The sequence below is a fragment of the Panthera leo genome, chromosome A2 (assembly GCF_018350215.1).
Source record: "Panthera leo isolate Ple1 chromosome A2, P.leo_Ple1_pat1.1, whole genome shotgun sequence".
Classification (NCBI taxonomy): domain Eukaryota; kingdom Metazoa; phylum Chordata; class Mammalia; order Carnivora; family Felidae; genus Panthera; species Panthera leo.
This window is the reverse complement of record NC_056680.1, coordinates 134,951,232-134,978,790: the sequence shown is the minus strand read 5'-3', so window position 1 is coordinate 134,978,790 and position 27,559 is coordinate 134,951,232. Positions and strand designations below refer to the sequence as shown.

General features: G+C 39.9%; 1 long non-coding RNA gene and 1 pseudogene across 2 annotated transcripts in view; one reads left to right on the top strand and one right to left on the bottom strand.

Moving 5' to 3' along the window:
- The window catches only part of LOC122210352, a 100,013-nt gene extending 72,913 nt beyond the window's left edge, over positions 1-27,100 (top strand). Inside the window, exons 1-4 of one of the 2 annotated variants that reach the window (XR_006198023.1) lie at positions 11,147-11,236; positions 14,648-14,886; positions 22,155-22,289; positions 26,750-27,100. This is a non-coding gene — a long non-coding RNA (uncharacterized LOC122210352). Of the gene's footprint in view, positions 1-11,146; positions 11,237-14,647; positions 14,887-22,154; positions 22,290-26,749 lie in introns of those variants that run through there. The other variant, XR_006198022.1, reaches the window with a different exon arrangement.
- LOC122210339 lies at positions 13,154-13,549 on the bottom strand (annotated as a pseudogene).
- Positions 27,101-27,559: the final 459 nt, after the last annotated feature.

The following is a 27,559-nucleotide window of genomic DNA, read 5'->3' as shown; positions in this document are numbered from 1 at the left end:
CAAAGAAGGCATATGAAAAAGGTGGGACAGTGCTCATAAATTCCTAGAGAGAGCTCAAAGCATCCTGTTTGCTGCAGTTGTTTCAAAGAGAGCTAACCTGTTTTGGTGGGAGAGTTTAAAAGGGGAAAGGAAAATAACAGAGAGCACAGGGAGAAATAAATAGAGTCAGAAAGAGAAAATCGAAGCAGGTGGTGGATGTGGGTGAGCCAGTACCTCCAATGCCCACGAACCCTTGTTCCTTTCTCCACCCAGAGCGGCCAAGCACCGAGCTCTGGTTTCTGCCCTTGCAGACAGTTGCTCCTTCACCTGGGCCCGCATGATTTATTCCATTTGTTCTTGTGCTTATGCTGTTTGGATTTGCTGACCAGTCTTGGATTCCTATGTTTCTTTTGGCCTTTCTTCTGCCTACCTAGGAAAGCAAGGTTAAAGCTCTTACCAGTGAGTATCTGGATAAAAGACACCTGAAGGAGAGGAGACATCCTGAATGGCCAGGGGAGCATCATGTGTCCACCTCTTTTCCTTTCAGAACAAGTCTCCCGACATCTACCTCAAACCAAATGAGCCCCAGGCAGTGACTCTGACCCCTCCTAGAAAACAAGGTAGCAATCTTGGTTGCAAACCTAGAATATAACTTCTGTCACTAGTTTTAGCGTTTGGTATCACATGTTCTGTCAATATTTACCCATCTGTATTTTTCTTACTGCTGTTTAAAAGAGACTGTTGAAAGGTTTTTTTGAGTAGTCAGTCCTTCTTTATACTATAGTTTCAGTTAAATGGCACCTTTGGAGTGGTTTTTCTATGTGGATTCCAACAAAATTAAGACAACAAATAAAGTACTTCCTTTTCATTTTTTGATAGATGGGGGAAAAAAAGATATTTTTGCTTTTCCATAGAAAGTAAAATAGAAATTTAACCCCTTAAGCCTTTTGCAGAATAACTAAATTATGTTCTAAGCTTTACCACAGGTTTCATAGTCTCTAAGGATACATAGAACATAATCTTTATTCTGGGGTTGATTATTTCTTAATTTAAGGAATGATTAAACCTGCTTTATAGTCTACAACCTTTGCCATTCTCCTCCTTTTCTATAGTCCCCCCCCACAATAATTTTGTTTCTAAATGTTACAAGGTAGTATTTTGCTTAAAAAGTGACTGAAAGTACATAAGACAGTATTAGCTATTGTTTATTCTAGTCACAGGGAACATTGTTATGTTATTCTTTATGCTTTTCTAAAAATTTCAAGTATTTCATAAGAATTTTTACTGAAATCCTTTTTATTTTGACATAATTTCCAATTTACCAAAATAATGCAAGAATAGTACAAAGAATTCCTACATACCCTTTGTTCATATTCTCAAAAATTAACATTTTACTACACTCCCTTTACAATTCAGTCTTTCTACGTGTACATGCTGTTTGTTTTTTTCCTGAACATTTGAGAGTAACTTGCACATATGATATCCTTTTACCCTTAAATATTTCAAGGACATTTCTTACCTAACAGTACAATTTTCAATATCAGAAAATTGATATATTAGCACTGTATTGATACAACACTAGTTGCTAATCAATAGACTGTATTCAAGTTTTCTCCATCTGTCTCAATAATGTCCTCTGTAGGGAAAGGACTCAAGTATGATACCTGAATGCATTTAGTGGTCAGGTCTCCTCAGTCTGCTTTAATCTGGAAGACTTTTTGTCTGTCCTTACCTGTCATGACCTGGACATTTTTCATAAGTATAGCTCAGCTGTTTTTGTTCAGTGATCTTAAACTTAGGTTCTCAAATTTTTTGTTTTAATATTTTAGGAGAAATAGCCTTCCTGTTTCTCAGACTAACTTAAAACTGCATCTAATATTGCATTCATTTCCCCTCCACAGACCTAATTCTCCTCCATATCCTATATCTGTAAAAAGGGGTCATTTTACCAGCTTTTTAATCCAGAAACCTAAGCATTGTCCTCCTCCTTCTCATTCAGCTTCCCTGACAGAAGTGCTATAAAGAGATTTTTGTAGTTCTGCTCTCTTCTCCCCTCACCACTACCCCTGAGTTCCAGCCCTCCTGTCTTCTCACTTCCGGTAGCCTCCATCTGGTCTCTACTGTGTCCACCTTTCCACATCTTCCCCTCCCCATGATTAGTCCTTCCTCCCTAACACTCCCAAAGCAATTCTTTACATCTAAACCAGGAATCAGTGGTTGAGCATCCAACTCTTGATTTCGGCTCAGGTCATGATCTCACAGTTGGTAAGTTAGAGTGCTGAGTCAGGCTCTGCACTGACAGCAGGGAGCCTGCTTGAGATTCTCTCTCTCTCTCTCTCTCTCTCTCTCTCTCTCTCTTTCGCCCCTTCCCTGCTCTCTCTCTCTCTCTCTCTCTCTCTCTCACTCTCACTTTCTCCAAATAAATAAATAAAATTTTAAAGAAACATAAATTTTTCAGTGTTTCCCTATTAGTAAAGATACTTAAAGGATTACACAGAGTTTCTGGGAGAAATTACAGATGCCTTTTTAGTGCACCAGAGTCTGCCTCTCTGGCTTTAATGCCCAGCTCTCCCTCTGTACCTCCCAAGCTGCAGTCATATTGAACTACTTGGAAACTTCCAAACAACTGTGCTGGTTTATGCCTTAGAGCCTTCACATATATCACTCCCTTAGCCTTAAATATGTTCCTCCCTCCCCAACTACACATTCTTTTTAAAAAATTTTTTTTAAATGTTTGTTTATTTTCTGAGAGAGAGAGAGAGAGAGACAGAGAGTGCAAGCTGGGGAGGGGCAGAGAGCGAGGGAGACAGAATCTGAAGCAGGCTCCAGACTCTGAGCTGTCAGCATAGAGCCCAATGCGGGGTTCAGACTCACGAACCGTGAGATCATGACCTGAGCCAAAGTCGGACGCTTAACCAACTGAGCCACGCAGGCACCCCCCCTTTTTAAAATTTTTTTTTTCCCATGCATTCTTTTTTACTCATCTGATTGCTATTCTTCCATTAAGACTCAGCTCAAATAGCACTTCTTCTGACAAGACTTTCCTACCCTCATCTCCCACCTCCAACAATGAGATTTTGTTCTTTTTACTATGAGCTCTGAAAAGGAAAAAACTTTGCACCAATCCTAACAGCCAGAGAACACTTTCTGGTAAACTAAGCCATTCCTGAACCAAACCAGCAGTCCAGAAGACAGAACTCAATGCACCACCCTAAAGAGCAAAAAGGGCTCTTTTAGTTTATTCTCCTTGGTCCTGCCATAGTTAGCTTCGTCTCTGACTATTCCAAGGTGTTTACTTGTGTGACTGGTTGAGTGAAGTTTCTTATGATGTCGTTACTACACTTACAAACAGAGGCTTTTCCTCCCGGGAATAGATTCCTGGCTGTCCTTTAAAAATTACATCAGTGCTAATATATATGTAAATCACAGAAGTTGGCATTGTAAGAATAGTGAGTGGTAGCAGTGTTACTGCAGCAAAGGTTAATTCGACAGGAAAAAAGTTCCATGTGGTTATTATTGTCAGTATGTTCTGTAAAGTATGATAGTTGGTACATCTGGTTTATGGGCCTCTGACTAGGCTTTCTCTGCTCCAGGTCATTTTGTGCCTAGCAGGATGCATGGAACTCAACCAATATTTGTGAAATAAGTAGTAGCTTTGTCCACCCTAGATATAATCAGGCCTATAAGTACATGGAGAAACTATTATTCAAGTTATCTGCTTCGAAGAAAAGTCTTAGCATTTAGCACTGTAGGGATTAAAACTAATTTTGATTTGCTTCCACCCAGGTCTCTGAGACTGTGGTCAGAGCCTTGCCCTGAATCATGCCGTAGCTCATATTTTCTATAAACTGACTCCAGCCTGTGTTTAGTTTCTAATTTCCACTCCTGTAAACCAGTGTTTTTTTCAAATCTGCCTTCACAGGAAAATCATCTGAAATGCTTTGAAAAATAATGAAGGCCGGGACCCACCTCCAGAGGTTCATATTTAACTCTCCCAACACTGGAATGTTTGAAATTGGGCATTTGAATGTAAAGTGCCAGGTGAAAATCCTTGCTGGAAAAGAATGTATTTTATTTCTGTCTAGCGTCTGAACAAATTTTCTTTTCAATTTCACTTTTGTATATGTTTTATTTATTGTTTTTAGAATTTGCATGGGGCTACCATGCTAGTTATGAGTTGCATAATCATTAGAATTTGCACGGGGCTACCATGCTAGTTATGAGTTGCATAATCATCTTTATATGACTGTAAATGTTACTATATTTCGCATGTCGTTTCTTCAGAGAATAGCAGCGTAAAGACACTGGAAGGATTTAGTCATTTGAATTCCCACATAGGATTCCTGGGAAAACATCAGTATAACTGATGACACTGAAGTTATCAATGCATAAATAAAGACTTGTCCTAAACTGCTACATTGTTTTGAGTGATGAAATGAAAGCTACTAATGGCATTTTCTGTTAGTTCCAGGAAAAGTGAAACAGCTAGGAACTCTAGTAGCTGAGTGGATAGAAAGTCTTTAACTGATGAATGATTGTTGAGTCGTCTGCTTCTTTAAGTGGCAACATGCCCAATCTTTCATGAAAAAATATGACTTTCATTGATACAACAATAAATTAAAACCATTAAGCATTATTGTCAGCCATCATCTTGCATAGCAATTGCAAGAAAAGATAATTAAGTAACTGGCTGTTGCACTAATGTAAGATTTAGGTGTCAATTTAAAACTTGAAATAAAAAAAAAAATACTCTTTTTATTAAATGTTGTTTTTCCACATTATGGTTGCTATTTGGCTTCTAAAATGATAGTCTAGGGGCACCTGGGTGGCTCATTTGGTTAAGCATCTGACTCCTTGATTTTGGCTTAGGTCATGATCTCACTGTCCTGGGATTGAGCCCCAGGATGGTGGTCCATGCTGAGCATGGAGCCTGCTTAGGATTCTCTCTCCCTCTCCCTCTGCCCCTGCCCCTTTCCTGCTTGCATATTTTTTCTCTCTCTCTCTGCCTCTCTCTCTCTCTCAAAATAAAATAAAATAAAATAAAATAAAATAAAATAAAGGTCTAAATTCAGTCCATTTTGGTTGGGCATATAAAAAAAAGAAAGGCTAAACAAATTGAATTATGGTTATCTAGATTTAAAAAAATCTATTATAATTAAGATACAGTGTTATATTAGTTTCGGGTGTACAATATATTTATTCAACTTTTCTAAACATTACTTTGTGCTCATCACAGTAAGTGTACACCCCACCACCTCTTACACCCATTCCCCCAACCCACTTCCCCTATAGCAACCACCAATTTGTTCTCTGAGAGTCTGTCTCTTTTTACCTTTGTTTGTTTTGTTTCTTAAATTCCACATATGAGCGAAATGATGGTGTTTGTCTTTCTCTGACTGACATTTCACTTACCATTATACCTTCTAGGTGTTGTTGCAAATGGCAAGATGATTTTTAAAAGTTCTAGAAATTCAGCCCCGCTGATTATAAAATCTCACGATGTTAAGCCCCTCTGGTTTTCAAAGCCAAATGTTGTGGGGATTTGTCTTCCCAATACAGGTCCCCTGTGCCTGGGGTGCCTATGTATCTACTCTTCTCCCTTCTCTGTGCTTGTGGTGGCCCTCCCTCTCCTGAACAATCTTGAGGTCAGCTTGATTCCAACCACTTGTCCATTCTTCCTGTGGTTTTTGATGTGGCCTCTTCTCTATGTTGAGCTGTGGAAAGTCTGTTCTGCCAGTTTCCAGGTCGTTCTCTGGGTTATTTACATTGATGTGGGTATTATCTAGGTGTATCTGTAGGACGAGGTGAGTTTGGGAACCTCCTCCTCCACCATCTTCCCCTAGCAATCTAGATTTTTAAAACTTTGACACCAGATTAATATATTAAAAAGTCAAATTAGGGTTATGAAGACGTTTTTAAAGTGACTCAATCCCTGTACTTTGCAGGGAGAAGAGTGGGCGAGAGTGCTCAGAATAATGTATAATGGACCAAATTCAAGTCCCTTGTTCTAAAACATTAATTAAAAAAAAACCCATTTTGGATATCAACTAACTCTTACAGAATATTATCAACATTTAAGTGTAAATGAGTTAGAAACATGTGCACTCTGTTTTCCTTAAAATGCAATTTTTAAAAGGCTGGTAAAAGTACAGAAGAGAACAAAGGAGTAGCCGGTCTCCAAGTGCCCCCTGTACCCACACAAGAGCTGGCCCTGATTCTGCTTCTCAGATGGGCCCAAGCTTCTTGGCTAATGTTCTAGTGGAAGGACTGTTCCTATATATTCATCTCCAGCAAAAAGGTAAAGTACTAATCAGCTTGATCAGTGGTTGTAATACATGCACTATAGTGGTCCTCACTTAGCCATGGTTTTGGTTTTGTTTTCTGAGGTTTCAGTTACCCAAAGTCAGCCTCAGTCTTCTGAGATTAGTAGCAGTAGCCTAACACTATGGCACAGTGCCTAAGTCATTTACCTCATTTCCTCTTATCACGTGGGCATTTTGTCACATCCCATCATGACAAGAAGGGTGAGTACAGCATAGCAATATATTTTGAGAGAGGGTGACCACATTCATATAACTTTTATTACAGTTTATTATAATTGTTCTATTTTACTATTGGTTGTTGTTCATCCCTTGCTGTGTCTAATTTATAAATTAAACTTTATCATAACTGTGGATGTAATGGAAGAAACATAGTATATATACGTTCAGTACTAACTTTGCCTTCAGGCATCCACTGGAGGCCTTAGAAGTGTCCCCATGGATGGGGGGGTACTATATTTACAGAAAACAACGTGAATGTCTTAAATGTGTCCTGTCTCACATTGGAACATAATGACCACAAACACAGTAAAAGAGCTGCCTCAGAAGTTATATGACCCATTTGACAATATGCTTGCTTGTCACCTAGTTATCTTGTGGGAACTTCCTTGCCAATAATCTTTCCTCCTTGGCTCTGACTTTATGGTTGAGAGGTATCAGACAATTCAGTACTAGGACTTCAATTTTTTTGATCAATATTCATTTCTGAGAAGACTTGCTATTTCTGTGGCTCTGCTTGCTCATTCGCTTTTTTTAAGTAATCGAATATCCCCTTTGCAATAATCTATAAAATGCATAATGCCTCCTGGGCATATGGGATTTTTCTTTTAAGAGTAGCATAGGGGCGCCTGGGTGGCGCAGTCGGTTAAGCGTCCGACTTCAGCCAGGTCACGATCTCGCGGTCCGTGAGTTCGAGCCCCGCGTCAGGCTCTGGGCTGATGGCTCAGAGCCTGGAGCCTGTTTCCGATTCTGTGTCTCCCTCTCTCTGCCCCTCCCCCGTTCATGCTCTGTCTCTCTCTGTCCCCAAAAAAATAAATAAAAAACGTTGAAAAAAAAAAAAAGAGTAGCATAGTCGCACTTAGGTGTCTCTGCGCTGCTTCTGTTGTCTGGCTGAGCAAGAGATTGTCCTGACTCCTACTGAGAGTTTCTGCTGGCGAGTGCCACACTTTTTCTTCTTCCATAATCAGAGAGCATCTGATTGTTTAAAACCAGAGGTAATACAAGTTAATGGGTCTGGAGAGCGCCATGGGATGTCTTGGAGGGCTCCTCTGAAGTGTTGGGTTTGCATAAGGATTAAATATTGAGACATGGCTTGGATACTGATTTAGGAGATTTGGAAGAGAAATTGGAAAGAAAAAAAAAGTCAGTTTCCATCAGCCAGTGTGTTCATTCATCCTGTATCAGGCATGAGAGAAGAGTGAAGGCTATCAGCTCCATTAAATGGTCTCATTTGCTTGAAAGAAGTGGGTATAGTTGTGACAACTCAAATGAAGGTGATTTTGTTGAAGTTGTTACATAGTTGTTGGCAAAGCAGACTTGCTGCCATTCAAAGCAAAGGACACTGGGCAAACCACTGCAGTGGAGGTGGGTTCAAATGCTCACAAAAGAGAAGATACTCCATTTTCTACATCTAGCATCTATAAAATGGGACAGGTTGCATTTTGATCAAGAGTTTGAAATATCTGCTTATTTCAAAATAGGATGTTATTTTGGGCATCTGAGGAGAAAGGTTTAAACCTAAGGTTTTGTAGCAAATTTTACACGTGTTGGCCAAGTAGAAAAGGACTCGTGCTAGGTATATCCTTAGCCATTCACATTCGTCACCATAAAATATAGCCTCACTAGCACAGATGGAAAGAATGGCTCAGCTTTTCACAAAACTTTTAGGAGATATTGTGTGTGTGTGTGTGTGTGTGTGTGTGTGTGTGTGTGTGTTTAATGTTTATTTATTTATTTTTGAGAGAGAAAGAGAGAGAGAGATGTGGGATGATGGAGGAAAGTGCATGAGCATGGGTGGGAGGGGTGAAGGTGGGGGGTGGTGGTGTGGAATGGGGAGCGGGGGGTGGGGGAAGAGCAGAGAGAGAGGAAGACAAGAGAATACCAAGCAGGCTTCACAGTGTCAGCGCAGAGCCCAATGTGGGGCTCAGACTCAGGAACCTGAAATCATGACCTGGGCCCAAATCAAGAGTTTGATGCTCAACCAACTGAGCCACCCAGGTGCCCGGATACTGTGTGCTTTGTATGGAGTATTTTAGGATCTTAATCTGTTCAGATGAGAAGCAATGGATACTATTGTATCATAAACACTTAAAAAAAAATAGATGACCACCACCTAAAGGATTGCCAGTTTTTTTACCACTCTGATTTTAAAAAAGGAAGAAATAGAACTGTTTCATAAAAAAAGGTGCAGTATTTATCTTAGCCATTTTAAATATTGACGACAATATGTTTTTCAAATACTCTAACCACCTCCAGATGAAGCACCCTGCAACATTGTGAATTTAGGGATGATACAAATTTGGTCACAGTGTGGTCAGTGATTGGCCAGCCTCGCATTTCATTTACCTAGCAAATTGTTACCCCCACAATCCATGCATCTGGAGTTTGATCTAGTGTATGATGGATTTTTACTTTGTGGTGAAAACTGTTTGAAAACCAATCAGTAACTCTTAGGACCCTACATATTCCTCATGTTCCTTCAAGTATACTTGGAAAGGAAGTATTATAGGCAGTGTCAGATTTAGAGACATTATGATTCAGAAGGAAGAATGGTAATGAGAGTTCTGAGACTGAACTCAACTTTCTCTGATGACCTTGCTTCCTTTCATAGATGGGAAGAAGGGATGAAAAGGACTAGCAATATTGGGGGTGGGTATGAAAACCTTAATTTTTCTAATTAAAGATAAATTTCTTCTTGAAAATTTGTCTCTTCCACATTAACCCATCTTGTTGGAGATGATGGTTAGTTTTACATAATTCCCTCCCCTTCCTCCTTTGCTTCTAACCAGATGGTGTGTAGGTACCAGAATACTTGTGAAACCTTGTGACCTCAGAGGGATAGTTATCTGATCCACATGCTGACCTGGGATGGTCCCTGATAGCTCTGGGTGCTTCATTCCCTGCGGTCATTATGATATTCTAAAGCAATGGGTTCCATCTGTATTTGGGTCAAGTCAACAGCTGTTACTATTGATGTTTGTGGTCCCTGTCATAGCCTCTGGAAGTGACATCTACATGCCTCATCCCCACCTGGAGAACCCACAAGTCCATGTACTCTCTCAACAGTTTTAGCCCCTGGTGGGGGTGGTGATGGGGGTGGAGGGGAGGGTTCTGGACCTTTCCTTGGCTTGCATAAATCCTAGAGAACCAGGAGCAAATGCTCCCTTGAGATTCCCTACTGACATAAACACAGATAATTGCTGTCTCACCCCATGTCAATCAATGCAGATCACTTTGGTGCCAGTTGGGAAGAGAAGTGTAAGTCCTCTTTGCTCTCAGATCTCTCCACCTTTCCTTTCCTCCAACCTCCACCCCAGCTCCCAGTCAGGATTTCCACCTTGGAAGAGGGGAAGGGCCAAAACACTATCAGAGGCACCACACTCACCTCATTTGTGTCTCCTTTCCTCATTCTCTGGTGCAACTAGACATTGTCTCTAAAAAGATCATAATGTACACCCTTTCTCCCCTATAGCTTATAGTAAATCTCTATGCTTTATGATTCTAGACCTTTAAGAGGAAGCTTCAGGAATTTAGAAAATCCTTTTCTTTCTCCAGTGCAAGGCTATTGTTACAGGAAGCCTATGCTTCCATGATTTTTGTACCTAACTTTTAACAGTTTATTTTGAGACCTAAAGATGAATACTTTTTTCTTTGCTCTTGGCTGGTTCTGCTTATGCTCTGAAGTAATCGTGGCTTCATTCTTGTTGGGTAAAGTGTTAGACAATAACAGTTATCAGAAGTAAAGATTATGTCAGATAATATTTCAAAATATCCTATTATGAAATTATTAACAACTTGTAATTATTCCCAAGTATAATTATATTCTTCAGTTATATAATATAACTATATTATAAGCATGATAGACAAGTTATAAGAAGTGAAGTAGGGGTGCCTGGGTGGCTCAGTCAGTTAAGCATCTGACTTTGACTCAGGTCATGATCTCATGGTTCGTGAATTCGATTCCTGCATCGGACTCTGCTGTCAGCACAGATCCCACTTCGGATCATCTGTCCTCTACTTTCTCTGCCTCTCCCTTGCACATGTTGTTTCTCTCAAAAATAAATAATAAAAGCATTTTTAAAAAGAAAGTAGTATTCAGTGATAGAGTGAAATCATGCTATGAAACAAGTTTGAACAACATAGACTTTCTGCATTTTAATTCATATGGGCCTAGGTGAAGAGAGGGACTAGGAAATAGGTTGGATTAATGTATAGCAGGCATCACATAACAAGTTATGATGTTAAATTTATATGTTGGCCAGGTTAGTTTACTAACATTACCCCTACTCTCTCAAGACCTTCTCTGAGATGCAAACATCTGTATTTGGTGACAGACAGCTGAGAGCAGTAGGATTGAGTTATTCACTAGGAATAACTCTGATTAATCAGCTTTAAGTAAGGACTAACTTCCAGGCAACCATCTATGCCATTACTAGAACCTGGAAGTTCCCATTTATATTCAATGTCAAGGGTGAAAAGCGAAATTTACTTTGAAACAGCAAAACCTATTTTAGTCTCTCCCTTACTTTCAAAAGGTAAGCACTTGTAAGTAGCAACTTCACTTGTTTTCAAAAGATTAAGAATATACGTATCTTGTCTATGTTCTCTGATTTCTTCACAGGGGAAGATTGTACCTTTATAATAAGATAGAGTCTTTAAGAGGAGTGGCCATGCAATACACGTATTGTGTATCCCTGAGAATACCTAACAAATATTGGGTATGTTCTAAATAAATTGGTATATTATACTCAATTAGTTGATTGATGTTCCATAACTTCATGGTAGATACAGAGAAATTGTTTAAATCATTTTGCATGATATATAGAATTTAGGATTTCCCTTGAACTTTGCAAATGGATGGGCATTACATTCGGAGAGAAAAGGAGGTTATAGTCAGTGGTAAGGCTACTGAGAGTGAATACAATACATTATGAGAGCATGAACACATCCATAATAGAAGGAGAAGCCAAATGTTGGAATGCTCAAAAGCAAGCAACAAAAGTAGCGATGTGACATGATGGAAGCAGGTTAGGTCTATATTTTCCATTTTCCACCTACGTGGAAGATAAATTGGGACCTAACAGTACAAAAGAAGCAAGGTGCTTTCTGGCTTTAGGTACCAGCTCCCTTTAGATTAGAATTACTGAATTCTAATTTTTTTTTTCTGCTGGTGTTCTCTCCAGTTCCCTGTGATGGACTCTAACAATGGCTGCATGTATTCTGCATTGTTGCCATGACATCACCTGTCATTTCTGATGTAGATAATGTGGCTTAGTACCGAAGTCATAGTCATGTCTCCTGATTTTGTTATGCCTCTGATATCCATTACACTTAACTCCTCCCATTTCCTTTGCTACTCCCATCATATATTAAACTCTGTTATTTGCTCCATGAAGCAGCAAGCTATTTCTTATCAGGGCTTTGCCAAAAATTATTATCACAGCCTATTACCCCCTTGGTTCCAACCATAAGTTATAGAGGGAGAGGAGGAAGCTAAGAAACAATCTGGATTTATATACACATAAACTGTTGTATTAGTTATCTATTGCTACATAATAAAGTGTCCCAAAACTTAACAGCTTAAAACAGTATGCATTTATTATTTCATGGTTTCTGTCAGTTAAAAATTGAGGTTTAGCTGGGTCCTTTGGCCCAGAGTTCCTCATCAAGGTGCAATAAAGGTGTCAGCAAGGGCTGTGGTCTCATCTCAAGACTCAACTGGGGGAGAATCCATTTCCAGGCTGACTCACGTAGCTATTGGCAGGACTCCAATCTCTTGCCGAGACACTAGTTCCTTGTCACATTTGCCTGTCATAGGGCAGTTCACAGCATGACAGCTGGCTTCTCTCAGAGCCCCTGAGGGAGAGAGTGAGTGAGAGCCAGCAAGATGAGTTAAAGTTTTTTTTGTAAATAAATCTCTGAAGTGCCATCTCATTGTTTTACCATTTTAGTAATATTCTATTTGTTAGAAGCAAGTCAGCTGGTCTAGCCCACATTCAAGGGGAGAGAATTACACAAGAGCATGAATACCACAGAGGAAAGATCATTGGGACCATGTTAGAAGCTGCCTACCACAACTATGGAGAATTTCCCTACTTATCTGGTGACCATACCCTTTTAAAATCTTGAGTTCCTTATGCAACTACCAGGCAAACTCAGACAAATATGAATTTGGATAGGCTCTCACTCTCAGGCTCCTGTTTTACAGTCTCTTCAGAAAAGGAATCTGGCAGCAATATACAAGATGGATTAAGGAAGGCTTAATGTGGGCTGGGGAAATAAACCAAGAGACTATCATAATAGTACCGATGAAAAGTAGTAAAAAGTCCAAACCAGGATGGTGGTAGGGAGCATAAAGGGAGATGCAAAAGAGACAAAAAAAAAAAAAAAATGAAGAATCAAAAATACTTGCTTCCAAACGGAATACAGAAAATGGAAAGAAAGGAACAATGATGACTTGGATTCTCAGGTGGCTCCAGGCTTCTGCTGGCATTTATGAAAAATGGGAAAATTTGGAAAGAAGTGCAGGTTTGGGGGGAAATGGTCAAATTTGATAGGCTAAATTTGAGGTGTTTTTGTTTTTGTTTTGACTCGACTAAGTGGCTTTATTGGGGAAAGCCAGGATTACAACGGACTTAAGAGTTGGCATTGAGGCCCTTCTTCTTGCAAAAGTGGGCACAACACTGACAAAGCACCAGTTGTACTGCATCTGCCACTTGGCTCCGCCTGTCTGTCTTCTTTTTCTCCTGTTTCACCACCTTGGGAGTCTGCCCTCTTACTTTCCCAGCAGGGGCCAGTGAACCATTGACTTTACCTCCAAGCATACACCTAGCTACTTCCAGGGTGCTCAGAGCCTCCTCTCCACACTGACTTAGGGTAGCCTCATCCTCTAGCACTGCCTGCTGGGAGTACAACTTGATCTTCTGGAGCGATGCCCTCCAGCAAGGCTACATGAGCCTAGATCTGGGCGACCATGTCCTGGCTGGTCACTTGAAGGGGTGTAGCTCCTGGGCATGGACAGAGAGCTGCATGTCCGTGACCAAACTGCACCACCACAGCTGATACTACGAAGATGGAGTCAAGAAAGAGATTTGATTTATGAAGAATAGATATAATTTGCCTAGTTTTATGTCCGTTGGTCTCAGGTACACAAAGACTTAGAAGAGTCCCATGACTTTATAGACGCATAACATCTAGACAGCAGGGGAGAGTGACTGAAGCCAGGGACAGAGGTCAGGACAGAAGTTGTAGATTTATTTGCCATCAATATGGAAACTTTGACAGAAGATAGAGTCAGAGGAAGGCTCCAAGTAGGAAGGTAGAAGACAGAAGGGCCTTCCAATAATACTCTACATTTGAAATCTTCCCTGGGAGCTAGGTAGCCTCTGCACTATGGTGGGGTGGAGCTGTGTGCCAGAATGCTTCTCTGTCCAGTCAGACGCTTGCCTAACGAGTGGATTCTGCCTTGACATCAATACCACCAGCGCTGTGATCCCCGCACCTGCCACGGGGAAACAAAAGAAGATGAAGAGGAGTAGACATACTTTATCTGAAAGAAAAACTATAGTCTGTTCTCCATAGAAAGCTTGTAGCCTTTGCAACAAAAGGAAATAAGAGAATAACCCTTAAAATTAAAAAAAAAAACCCAAACAACAAAATGAAGCCAATCAACCAAATAAACAGTCAAGAAACTCCAAAAGTTGTTGTTGTTGTTGTTGTTGTTGTTTTCAAAACTCCTCGAAATTATCAAACAAAAAAAGGTTATTTAAAGAAGTCTGGGGAGGACACCTGGGTACTAAGTGTTGCTTAACTCCTCCCCTTTTGTCCTTTCTCCTCCCCATTTACCCTCCTATCATTATTTTCTCTCCTGTCTCCTCATTCTCCCTATTTTGTCCTCTCTCCCCTGCAGAATGCTCCCACCCTCCAGTCTCTAATTCTAATTTTTTTTTAAAGTTAAAAAACATTGAAGTTTATTGTAGGACACTTGGACAGTATGGGTAAATGGAATGGAAATGCTGGCAGTCATTTTGAGAATCGTCTATGATGTGAATTCTAAAATTTCTACAAGCAGGATTTTATTCATGATGATGCTTTCTTTTGTTTCCTCTTTTCATTTTCTTTATTTTCAGTTTCAGTTTCAAGAATGGATTTTTCCATGTCTCAGGGATTTTAAATCTTGAGGAGATGATCTTACCTCATGACAGCCAGTCCAGTGTTTTTGCCACGTGACCAAACCACTTCCAGAAGGACCTTGATAACCAGCTTGATGGTCAGATTGTCCATTTCGATGACTTTGTCAGTATAGAGTTTCTCCAGAAGTTCACACAATGACTTGGCACCCTGGCCTGTGACATCATTGGCCTTCCAGGTATGATATGTTCCTGTGGGGCCAGGCTCCCAAGGGGCGGGAGTGTGAGGGTGAGGATAGGTTGGGTTATGGAGGGAGGGTGGGGTGGGAAAGAGGCAGCCTCAGAAGCAGGAGCTTAAGCTCAGACTCCATGAGCCTAGGAGGCCCATAGGGAGAGGACTCCTGACTCCTGGCAGCAGGCGTGGAGAAAATTTATTGGTTTTCTCTTTTCTCTCAACTCATCTATAGCAGAGTCCAACAAAAGGCAAACAAAATGTTTTCTCGACAAATATAAATAAAAACAATAATAGAATTTCCATATTGTAGGATGCTATAAAAGAGGAATACTTCATTTCCAGTGTCTCTTAAAAATGAGGACTGTTAGTGTAAGGAATATTCTTTGGAATGCTTTTCTTTTTTTAAATTTAAGTTTATAGAATATGGAAATGACCAAGAGTATTAACATAAAACTTGATTATGGATATTTTGTAGGAAATAATTCAAAATGTCAAAAGAATTTTTAGCATGGAGTTTTTAGCATAGCAAAATGTGTTACAGAAATGTGTAAAAATGAATCCGTGGATCTATAAATCGTGGTGTACACATACAATGAAACCTTATGCAGCTACTAAAAACACTTCTTTCCAAGTTTTCAATGATATATGGAGGTACCTAAGTAGGAAAAAAACAGTATATCTTAAAAGCAAGGTAAAAAATTGTGATCAATCTGCATGTATTGATATGGAGCCATTTTCAAGACAGATGACATAGCAAGTAGGATTTTTCATTGTCACAAGCTTTGTTTTACAAAAATACAGTTGACCCTTGAACAACATAGCCTTGACCCCCACATGGGTCCATTTATGCACATTTTTTCCAAAAACACAGTCCAGTAAATGCATTTTCTTTCTTATGATTTTCTTAACAACATTTTCTTTTCTTTAGCTTATTTTGTTGTCAAAATACAGTGCATAATACATATAATATGCAAAAATATGTGTTAATTGACTGTATGTTATCTGTAAGGCTTCTGGTGAACAGTGGGCTATTAAGTAAAGTTTTGGGCAAGTCAAAAGTTATATGCCCCTAACCCCTGGAATAATGCAGGGGTTATATATATATATATATATATTTGTAGGACACTTGTAGGAATATATATATATATATATATATATATATATATATATATATTTACTTGTCCTTAATGGCTGTAATATCTGACTCTTATTCCCCATCATCCCTGATAGAAGAAGAAATAATTTAGTCATTTCTAAGTAGACTCTGTCAAAGGCAGTGATTTCTCAGTCAAGCAAATTGAGATGTTGGATGCTGGAATTCTACCATACTGTTGACCCTGCAACACCAGATGCCTTCACTACTGTGCTTGCCACAAGGCACATGCGCATTACTTTATTTTTTAATTTTTTTAAATATTTATTTATTTTTGAGAGAGAGAGCAGGAGAGGCAGAGAGAGGCAGAATGAGAGAGAGAGAATCCCAAGCAGGCTCTATGTTGTCAGCATGGAGCCAGCTGTGGGGTTCAATCTCATAATCATGAGATCATGACCTCAGCCAAAATCAAGAGCCGGATGCTCAACTGACTGAGCCACCCAGGTACCCCTGTGCATTACTTTATATAGTCAGCTCTGTGTCCAAACCTCACTGTGGGTTCAACTGATTGGCAGATAAGTTACATGCTTCTCATGGTTTCAAGGCAATGTTAGAAATGTCATTTGTTGTTTTGTTTTACTTCCCAGCTTCTCTGATATATAATGGAACTTATATAGGGTTGAAACTATTTGATAATGGAACCATAAGTGGCTACAGCATCAACCCTGTTAGGATGACCAGATTGGTCTACAGTTTGAGGTTACTAACAGTGTACCAGCCCCATGGTACCTAATAAGTGATTTTAACAATGCAATTTAATTATTCAACTTGATTATTCAATTTGATTGAAAACGAATGACTTTAGTGGTTAAGTTTCCCTTCCCAATTATGCCAGATTTACCCCTGTGGAATTGCAAATATCTCTCAGAATGATAACATTTGTCAAATGAGACAGTGTATTCATTTAGCAATCACCCAGAGTATCCACCGAGCACCATGTGCAAGATAATCAAGTAGAAATCGATTGTGTCTTATATTTGCACAGTACTTAGATTTTGTAGAGCATGCCTACATGTCTTTTCTTACTTGATCCTAAAAATAGGTTTGTGAGGTGAACTGGGAAGAGATCCCCATTTCATAGATGAAGAAACAGGGGATCAGAGTTGAACCATTTGCCCTAAATCAAACCAGTAGTATATGGTGATGTTGGGACCAGGACTTAGCTGAGGATATATTGGGTACTGTTTCTAGTATTTCACATTGTCACATTTTCTATTGACTCCATAAAGAGGCTTTTGTAGGGAGGCTAGAGAAAACCTGAGGAATGGGAAGGAGACATGTCTCAAATGGCGAGGATGAGGGAGGGCATCTTTTAGGAGAGGCTAATAGAGCTGAGGGCCCATTCTTCTGCTAACTTCCCAACATTGGCCAGGGCCAGCCCTCCATGAGTAGGTACATCTCCAGCTCAGATTCTGTACCTTCTTCTGTCCCCGATATGCTGCCTTTTGTGTGTCCCTGGCCAAAAAATACCCTGACCATTAGAAAAAAGTTACAGGTTATGAGATCCCACAAGATCCCACTTGTCAAGGAACACTATAAACATCTGTGGTGCAACAGCCTTGGAAAGGGAGCTTTCCTTCATTTTCAGAACTCTGTGAACCTCTCTACCTCTGATCTGTAAACACAGCATTCTCTTTAGGGCCAGAGACTTCTTTGGTGTGTGCTGAAAGGACAACAGAGACTGGAAAAACAAGCCCACTGATTCTGAGAAAAACCACAGTCTAAAAGTCACAGCCTCTCTGCTAATATTTTGTATTCTTAATGTTTGTCATGGTACTTGGGAATAATTCACTAAGGCGCCATTAGATTTACATAAAGACAGTAGGCTTTCTGCAATCACAGGTGAGGAGCGGGTGGGAGGTAGGAGGTGATGAGAGCAAGGCTGTCCATGTAACACAGCGGAAGCCTCTAGTTTTCTATAGCAGCTCAACACCCAGTGTCAGCAAAGGAAAAGAACAAAGGGATGAAGACAAAAAACATCATGTCTTTTGCAGGAGAAAAGAGTGAAGGTGGAAATTCTGCTAAATAATTTTAACTACATGAGGCTACCTGTTTAGCGAATCATCAGGTTCTTCCCATGTGTGTCTCTCAGGAAAATGTTTTCACATTTGTGTTTGCTAAACTAAGCACATTGTGATTGTTAAGCTAAAGTTGTGGGTTTAGTTAGTTACATGTTTGTGTATTCATTTATACTTGGCTTTGTTCTAAAAATGCTTTGAGGTGACAGTGTCCAATAGCTCATTGTGCTTTGTGCATTGATCATATTTAGTCAGTTATTAAAAGCACAAGTGATCATTTCAAAGGGTACCTGTATGAATAGAAGAGTACAGATTTATTACCATAACTAGGAAAACATGCCAGAATGTTTGTTTTTTTTAATCATTAAACTAACAATAGGTCTGCAGCCATTTCAGCGGTAGATGATGGTAGGACAATTTTAGATAAAAATGATCAACAGCATATATGCCCCAAAGGATCATGAAGGCCCATTGAGGCTGACAAACTCAACTGCCATGCCTCTGGTAGACCCAGAAGTGCATTCCTGTGATCCTCGGTCTCAGAGAAGTTTGGCCCAAACCAATGCTTCTTTTATCAGATAAACCATAGCATAGAAGTGCTGAGATGTCACTAGAGATTGAACAAGATGTTTACATAATTACTGATCATTTCATTCCATCTCATTTTAATCTCAAACCAATTTGGTTTCTCTCCAAGGTTCAAGAACAAAACATTTATTATGGCAGAGTTGCAAAATGGCTAAAAGTGAAATCTCTGTGTTTAGAGAGATGGGTTTGAGGATTACTGCAACCACTTTCTAGCTAGTTCTGTAGCCAGTGCTATGGGTTTGGACAAGTCCCTTAAACTGTCAGTGCCTTAGTTTCCATATTTGAAAATGGGGTAATAATAACACCTACCTCATCATCTTGTTGTATCAAATGAAATAACACTTGTAAAATGCTTAGGCACAATGTGAAAGTTTGTTGATGTTGGCAACTTAGGCCTTTCAGATGCGAAGATATCTTAGTCCATTTGGACTGCTATAACAAAAGGCCGTCAACTGAGCGGATTATAAACAACAGAAATTTATTTCTCACAGTTCTGGAGGCTGAGAACTCTTAAGATCACAGTGCCAGCATATTCGATGTCTGGTTCATAGGCACTGTGTCCTCACACAGCAGAGGAGTGAGGAACTCTATGAGGTCCCTTTAAAAGGTCACTTATAGGGGTGCCTGGGGGCTCAGTCGGTTGAGTAACTGACTTCGGCTCAGGTCATGATCTCATGGTTTGTGAGTTTGACTTCCACGTCGGGCTCTGTGCTGACAGCTCAGAACCTGGAGCCTGCTTCAGATTCTGTGTCTCCCTCTCTCTCTGCCTCTCCCCCACTCGTGCTCTGTCTCTCTGTCTCAGAAATAAATAAACATTAAAAAATTTTAAAAAAATAAAATAAAAGGTCACTTATCCCATTTGTGAGGCTTCCATGATCATGACCTAATCACCTCCCAGAGGTCTTACCTCCAAATACTATCACATTAGGGATTAGGATTTAACATATGAACTGGGGGGAGGGAGGGAGATACAAATATTTAGTCTATAGCACAAGATGATTAAATAATCTGCCCTCAAGGAGCTTGTATTAGTCTGGGCTCTCCAGAGAAACGGAACCAATAGCATATGGAGGTAAAGATTCTTTTTTTTTTTTTTTTTCCATCAGACATTTTTTAAAAGCTAAGACACTTTTTCCAGTCTGGGATAAATATCTTTAGTTTCGGTAGCATACATTAAGTGGCACTAATTTCAGTGGCAGTAATTATAAGGTGACTAACATGAAACCACAGTATAACTTTGCCACCGCCACATAGACTTGGCCTTCCTGTCTGAGCACATTTTTTTTTAAAAACTGGATGCTTGCACCAAAACTATGCCAATGAAATCTGTTAAGGAGTAAAGCTCCTCTAAGTGGTGACTCACTAGAGTACCTAGATATAAATATAGATTCAGATTTACTGTAAGAAACTGGTATAGATAGAAAGAGATTTACTCTAGATATAGAGAGATTTACTATAAAAAAAAATCTGAGAAGGAAGCCGAGAAGTTTAAGACCTACAGTCATCAGCAAGCTGGAGACCCAGGAGATACAATGGCATAAGTTCTGATTTGAAGCTGAGGCAAAAGATAAGAAGACCAAAGGCCCAGCTCGGAGTCAGTCAGGTAGAGAGAAGGGATTCTTTCTTATTCAGCCCTTTATTCTACTCAGGCCTTCAATGAATTGGATTAGGCCCACCTTCCCTGGGGAGGGTGATCTGCTTTACTTTGTCTACAGATTCAAATGTTGATCTCATCCAGAAACACCCTCACGGGCATACCCAGGAATAATGTTTAACCCAATATCTGGATACTCTATGGCCCACTCATGTTGACACATAAAATTAACCATTAGAGTTTGCAGTGAGGTACAAAAGACTGATATATAAGTAAGTATTACAAAGAAATAAATGAAGTGTAGAATTAGAAGAATATACAAAGAGCTGTGAGAGTCCTGACAAGGGAGACTCCCATGAACCTGGGGTGGCTGGGGAAGGTTTCCAGATGTTTGGGTGCTTGGCCTGAGGTTTGCAGTGTGGGGAGGAGTTTTCCACGTGTCTAGAAAAATGGAAGGGGCACAGGACTCTGGGCCATTTCTCACCTACTTAGTCGCTAACACACTAGTCCAAGCAACTTCCATTTCCCCTACACTCTCCTGCTAGCCTTCTACCTGGACTCCTTGCCTTTGCTCTTTGTACCTCGACCATTAATTATCCACACAACAGCCTACGGAGAGGCCTTAAATCCATCAGTCAACTCATGGTACACCCTGCTGTCAATGATCTAGTAATTTGCCATAATACTTGGTAGAAAATTCAAAGCCCTAACACTACAATGCCCCATACGATATGACTCCCCATCACATCTCCCACCTAATTTCCTGTGACTTCCCTTCTCTGTTGTGGGAGACCTTCCGTGAGTCTGACGACCTGCTTTCACTTTAGGGTATTTGTTTCTACCCAGAACACTTTTCCTACAAATAGTCATATGGCACTCTCTCTTACTGCATTCAGGTTTTCGTCCAGAGTCAGCATTCTTCAATGGCACAACATCCCTGTTGTCAGTTTATCCTGCTTTCTATAGTTTGTATAGTCAGTTTTGTTGTTGTTTTGCACATATCTGGAAACCTTCCTGGACAAGGTGATGCTTGAGTTGTATGTTGAAGGATGAGATAGCAGGTAAGAAAGAGGGAGAAGAGAATCCCAGGCCAAAGGAACAGCATGTGCAAAGGCTCAGCATCAAGAAATAGAATGCCACCTTGGAGAAATGCAGGTGGTTCCACTGGGGTAAAAAGTGCAGCATGGGTGAATGAGAGAAAGGAGCTAGAGGAAGACAGGGCCATCTGTTGACATACTAACAGTGGTGCCTGTAGGCCCACTGCATCTGCCAACACCCCATCCTTCCTCCTTCATTCAGAGGGGCTGGTCTCAGATTTCATGTCTTAGAGCAGTGTTTCTCAACCTTTTTTTCATATTGTCACTCCACCCAAGTCTACTTAAACATTTTTTTTCTGACACCACTCCCTATGAAACTTTAATACCACAGGTATGCTGTGTATGTGTTTATCTACTGTATATGCTTATCTGCACTTTTTATATAAAAATAGGATTTTCTCCTCCTGAAAGCCAGTTTTCACCTCTATTGAGAATGTATGTTTTATAATTTTCACTGATGGCATGATTTTGTCTCTGTCTTGTCTCCTCTGTCTCTGTTTCCTTCAGACATACAGTTTCCAGGGAGCATCTAAATACAATAGGATATCACAGATGTGACAATCTTTGAGCCACTCTAGCATAGTAGTAACTAAACTTACATAAAACTGGAGTGATTTTTCTTTAATACCCTGTTAATTCTGCCCTGTCCCTCATATCTGGACCACCTTATTCTACATCAATGCTTCTTAGTGGCATTTGAGACTCTGAAATGTTCCAAGGAATGTCACATATCAGATCCTTAGAGCTCTGCCTTCAGTGATAACTGATTCATTCAGATGCTATTTATCCTCAGTCACTCCTCTGTCTCCCCACCCCGACCAGGGAAGCGAGCTGAAAACACCTGCAAAGGGCACAGGAGGAAAGCAAAAAGGCCTCTGAGTAACCAGCCTGAATTCTACACTGCAGCAAAGCTTGTGTATTTTTTTTAAAAAAAATCAGTTTTTCCAGCTGTTGAATGTAAGTATTGAATCACTAAATTGTACACTGAAACTAATATTATACTGTATGGTAACTAACTGGCATTTAAATAAAAATGAAAAAGAAAAAAAGGAATAGAACTAAATAAAAGGAAAGGTATGCCATGTTTATTTAAAAAATCAGCTTTTGGGGGCACCTGAGTGGCTCAGTCAGCTAAGCATCCCACTTCAGCTCAGGTCATGATCTTGTGGTTCATGAGTTTGAGCCCCACATCGGGCTCTGTGCTGACAGCTCAGAGCCTGGAGCCTGCTTTGGATTCTGTGTCTCCCTCTCTTTCTGCCTCTCCCCTATTTGTGCTCTGTCTCTGTCTCTCTCTCTCTCTCTGTCTTAAAAATAAACAACATTAAAATTTTTTTCAAAATCTTTTTTATACAATATCTATTTACATTTAATATACACAATTCTATTAAGATTTGTAAACTTATTTCCAAACTCATGATTGATTTGGGGTAGCAAAATAGAAAAGGGAGAAAAGGGCTGATGATAACAAGTAAAGTACAGAAAAGCAGTGCTAATCACGTTTAATAATATTAAAACATGTCAGTCTAGGCCCAGTTAGTACCGGGGCAAGTGGACCCAGGTATGTCACCAGGATTTTACTGGTTATAATGTTGTTCCTAAATGATCATATGACCTTTTGTTTAGGAAAACAGAATATGAATCTTATTTTCCAAAGCTTCCAACTAAGAATAAAGTTCTTTGCTTAAAATAATAAAGCTTCCTCTAACTGGAAAATTTAGCTATCCATAAGGACTTATCTCCATGAGGATCCTGGGCAGTGTCTGGTTTTAATAATTGCAGGAGCTGTCACATGGAAATAAATGCAGGGTGTTCAAAGGTTCCATGAGACAAAATACAGACTTTGCTCATTTGGAGTAATGATATATGGTATGAGTGAACCTGAAATGAAAAAATTAAAAGGTTATTGTTTTACGTGTCCAAAATTTAAAAAATATAATTCCATATCACAAGTAGTTTCAACACTGGCCAGCACATGCTGTGATAAAAGCTTAGCTAATTCCCTTGATGGTGATAATGGAAACTAAATGTGTACAGAGACTTACATCAATATATGTAAACGAGTTACCCAATGATTGAGCAGTGTTGCATAGCTAGCAGAATTGTGTTCAGGTTAATGTTGCCTGCAGAGATAATAAGCCATTAGGATAAATTCTTCACTTCCCCCTAATCTAATACCTGAGCTTCATTGAGAGAAAAATAAAGCAATATCTCAGTTGCAGTAGCAGTAGCAGTATGATGATCCCCGAAAAGGACTTTGGGATCAAGAATCAAACAAGATCGGGGTGCCTGGTGGCTCAGTCAGTTAAACATCTGACATTGGCTTAGGTCATGATCTCATGGCTTGTGGGTTCGAGCCCCATGTCAGGCTCTGTGCTGACAGCTCAGAGCCTGGAGTCTGCTTTAGATGCTGTGTCTCCCTCTCTCTCTGCCCCTCCCCTGCTCTCTCTCTCTCTCTCTCTCAAAAATAAATAAACATTAAAAATAAGAAGAATCAAACAAGATCAATTTGTTGAATATGGCTGGGTGATGTGGATGGGGGTGGGGTACAGACACATTCTGGCCCACAGGTGATCGATTATAACTCTTCCACCTGTATTATCAATAGAAAGATGACAATCAATTTAGTCACAAAGGTGGGCACTTTTCTTTCTTTTTCTTTTCTAACCAGTCACCCAGTTGGTTTCAGTGAACTTTTCTCAGAATTGACCGAGTCAGGTTCATGAAATTGATTAAATTAGCTGCTCAAAAAGAAACAGACTGAGAGATTTAAAAATAAAATTGACCAAAAGCAAAGCTTAAAAAAAAATCTTTCTTAGTATAAGGTAGTATGGTAAAAACCCATCAGCATCGAAGTCTCAAGGGAGAGTAATTGTGGGTGAAGAAAAGGGACCAGATCCAAAGGGAAAAGGCATGTGGCACCATTGGTTCTTTTTGCCTGCTGTCGCTCTCCTCTAGCCTGTGCAGCCAGTTGAGGGGTCCTCTGGCCTGCTTTCTAGACACCGGGCTCAGGAGGCTCTGAGGAGCTCCTTTATTTGGAGGAGATTCAAAGAAACTTTAAGGAGAAAGTGGCTGGTGATTTAACATAAAACCTTGACAAGGAGAAGGACTGGGTTATATGCCACAGCTGAGTTGTATTAATAAGAGAGAAACTCCCATTAATTAAACAATTTGCCCTGTTTCCTTTATTTCTATTTAACTATTACAACTTTAAAAATAAAAGCCTAGGGCGCCTGGGTGGCGCAGTCGGTTAAGCGTCCGACTTCAGCCAGGTCACGATCTCGCGGTCCGTGAGTTCGAGCCCCGCGTCAGGCTCTGGGCTGATGGCTCGGAGCCTGGAGCCTGTTTCCGATTCTGTGTCTCCCTCTCTCTCTGCCCCTCCCCCGTTCATGCTCTGTCTCTCTCTGTCCCAAAAATAAATAAAAAACGTTGAAAAAAAAAATTAAAAAAAAAAAAAAAAGCCTAGACTTAAAACATTTTTAAATTTTAGAGAGTCACTCTTGTGTAAACAATCCTTGAATTCCAAGCAGTGAATTTTATAAGGTAATTTCAAGGACTAACATTTTGAAAATGCAGAATTAGAGGCCATTATGTTCACCTTTCTTAAAACTCTCTTCTCCCTGGGATAAAGAAATTGTGGTTTATATACACAATGGAATACTACTTGGCAATGAGAAAGAATGAAATATGGCCTTTTGTAGCAACATTGATGGAACTGGAGAGTGTTATGCGGAGTGAAATAAGTCATGTAGAGAAAGAGAGATACCATATGTTTTCACTTTTATGTGGATCCTGAGAAACTTGACAGAAGACCACGGAGGAGGGGAAGGGAATAAAAAAAAAAGTTAGAGAGGGAAGGAGCCAAACCATAAGAGGCTCTTAAAAACTGTGAATAAACTGAGCGTTGATGGGGGGTGGGAGGGAGGGGAAAGTGGATGATGGGCACTGAGGAGGGCACCTGTTGGGATGAGCACTGGGTGTTGTATGGAAACCAATTTAACAATAAATTTCATATTAAAAAGACAAAAAACAAAAAAAAGTCTCTTCTCCCTGATCTACACAATTAGTTTCTGGTTCTTTCCTACCTGCCTGACCACTCCTGTTAGCTATGTCTACTTTTTCCTTGTCAGAACCCACATCAGTGCATTCCCCATGGTTTTAGTCTTGGCACCTCTTTGCCTTCTCCCTCTAAATACTCTGTCTTCGGAGTTTGGTTTACTTCATGGATTCAACTATTACCCATATTCTATAAGAATGCTATATGAAAAGAAAAGAAAAAAAGTTTTCCAAAGAATAGTCCTTACACTAACAGCCCATGGTTATAAGAGAAACTGGAAATGAAATAGCCCTCTTTATGGTATTCTATGATATGAAAATTCTACAGTAGTCTTATTTATATTTTCCCAGAAATCATTTTACTTACCCTTGTTTGACTCTGCTGTGACTGAGTTCAGAGAGAATAAAGAACTCTCTCCATCATGATGGATGACCTGCCAACCTGAGTAAACAAGTTACTCTCAGAGATGTACTGTAGCACAACAACATGGCATTGACATTTTGGTCTTAATTTAAGTGAAAATGTGATTTTTAAAACTCAGAATTCATCTAATTTTTTTCATCATTGAAATTAAAGATTTAACGCACTTAAAGTGCTAAAATTGACACAACTTTTATAGAACATGTAAAAATATAAATGTATAAAAATAGTAGAAGCTCAGTGGATAACCTAGAGGTGGGTGGGGCTAGACTTTTCCAATCTGCTTACACAGATGGCCAAGATAGTCATTTGGTGCCTGGGTCTTTGGTAATTCATGGGATGGGATTCTCCTAGATCTTCCCACCTTCTATTCCCTGTGTGATTTCTGTCAAAACTGGACCAGTTTATCTTTCAAGTACCAGGGGCCCTGAATGTGAGCTGAGGAGGGCAAGAATGCCACCTAGCCGGGGTGGCAGGGATCACCTGCAGGGATCAGGTTGGAATTCCTGTTCCCATCAGGATCCCAGGGACTCTGAGCTGGGACTTCAGCTCTGGCTCTTGGATCTGCCTCTCACCCACCCCACCCTCCAAGCAGGATCTAACTTGCCTTCATCCACACCCCCAGCAATGGGAGATACTATAGGAATTAGACTGGAGGAGGCGGGAGGAGGAAAGACAGAAGGGCAAGGGGATGAGAAAGCTAAGGAGGGAGAGCAGAGGAGAAAGGAGAGGAGTTGGAAACACGCTGCTTCCAGATATCTTCCTCAGATTTCAGATGAGCCTGCCTCTTGTTTGATAACTTTGAGGACTTTTTTTTGTTAACAGCCTTTGGGTTTTTTGTCTGATTGGTTTGTTAGTTTGGATTTTTGTGTGTTTGTTGATTTGTTTTGTTTGATTTTTTTTTTTTAATTTTAAGAGTTGTTTTATTTTATTTTGTTGCCAGGACTTCAGGAAGCGTTCCCAAGGCCCCATCTGATGCAAAGGCCTCCCCTGTGCTTCACCACTGCTTGTCTTTACCCTGATCCCAGCACAATGGCTCTGCTTGTTGTCTGGTTTGCCACGTCTGTTGTTAATTTAAACCACCAGGAGGTCAGGGACGGCTCTGTTTTGTTTGAATGGCATGCGTTCACCGGAAAATAATCTTCTCTCCAATGTAGAATCCTGAGCATGAGAATTCTCAAGACACACTAGGTCAAGAGTGAGAGGAAAGTACAAAATATATGTTCACTGTCTTATATGGTGTTTCTTCTTGTGAACATATGGGTATAATCGTGGCTCAATAAAAGATGTGCTCCAATTATCTCTCTTTGGTCCTCCCTTTGAAATACTCCCTAATTGGTAACACATTTGCTTAGCCACTCTACTAGGTAGTTACTACTTAAAAACTGGAGAATTTTTAAGAGTTTAGCAGAACATCTGGGAGCTGTGAAAACTGATTTTGGCTGAACTTCTCTTCGTTTTTTTCCAGTGTTTGGTTTTTTTTTTTGTTTGTTTGTTTTTCTATACAATTACACTTGCATCCAACTTCTGTCAAACCTGATTGTTCGGGAATTTTACCCGTAGTACTCTTATTCCTCACAGAACCCTAGAAACCTGAGCATTGATCTTTCCTGCTTGTCTCCAGCCCATATCTGAGTCTGACATTTATTACTTTCTTCAGCTGTAACATTTTAATCCATTCATAACTTTGCTTATATCTCTGACTTGGAGATCTTGGGCCACCTTTTAATTTATTCTTTTATGCATTCGTTCA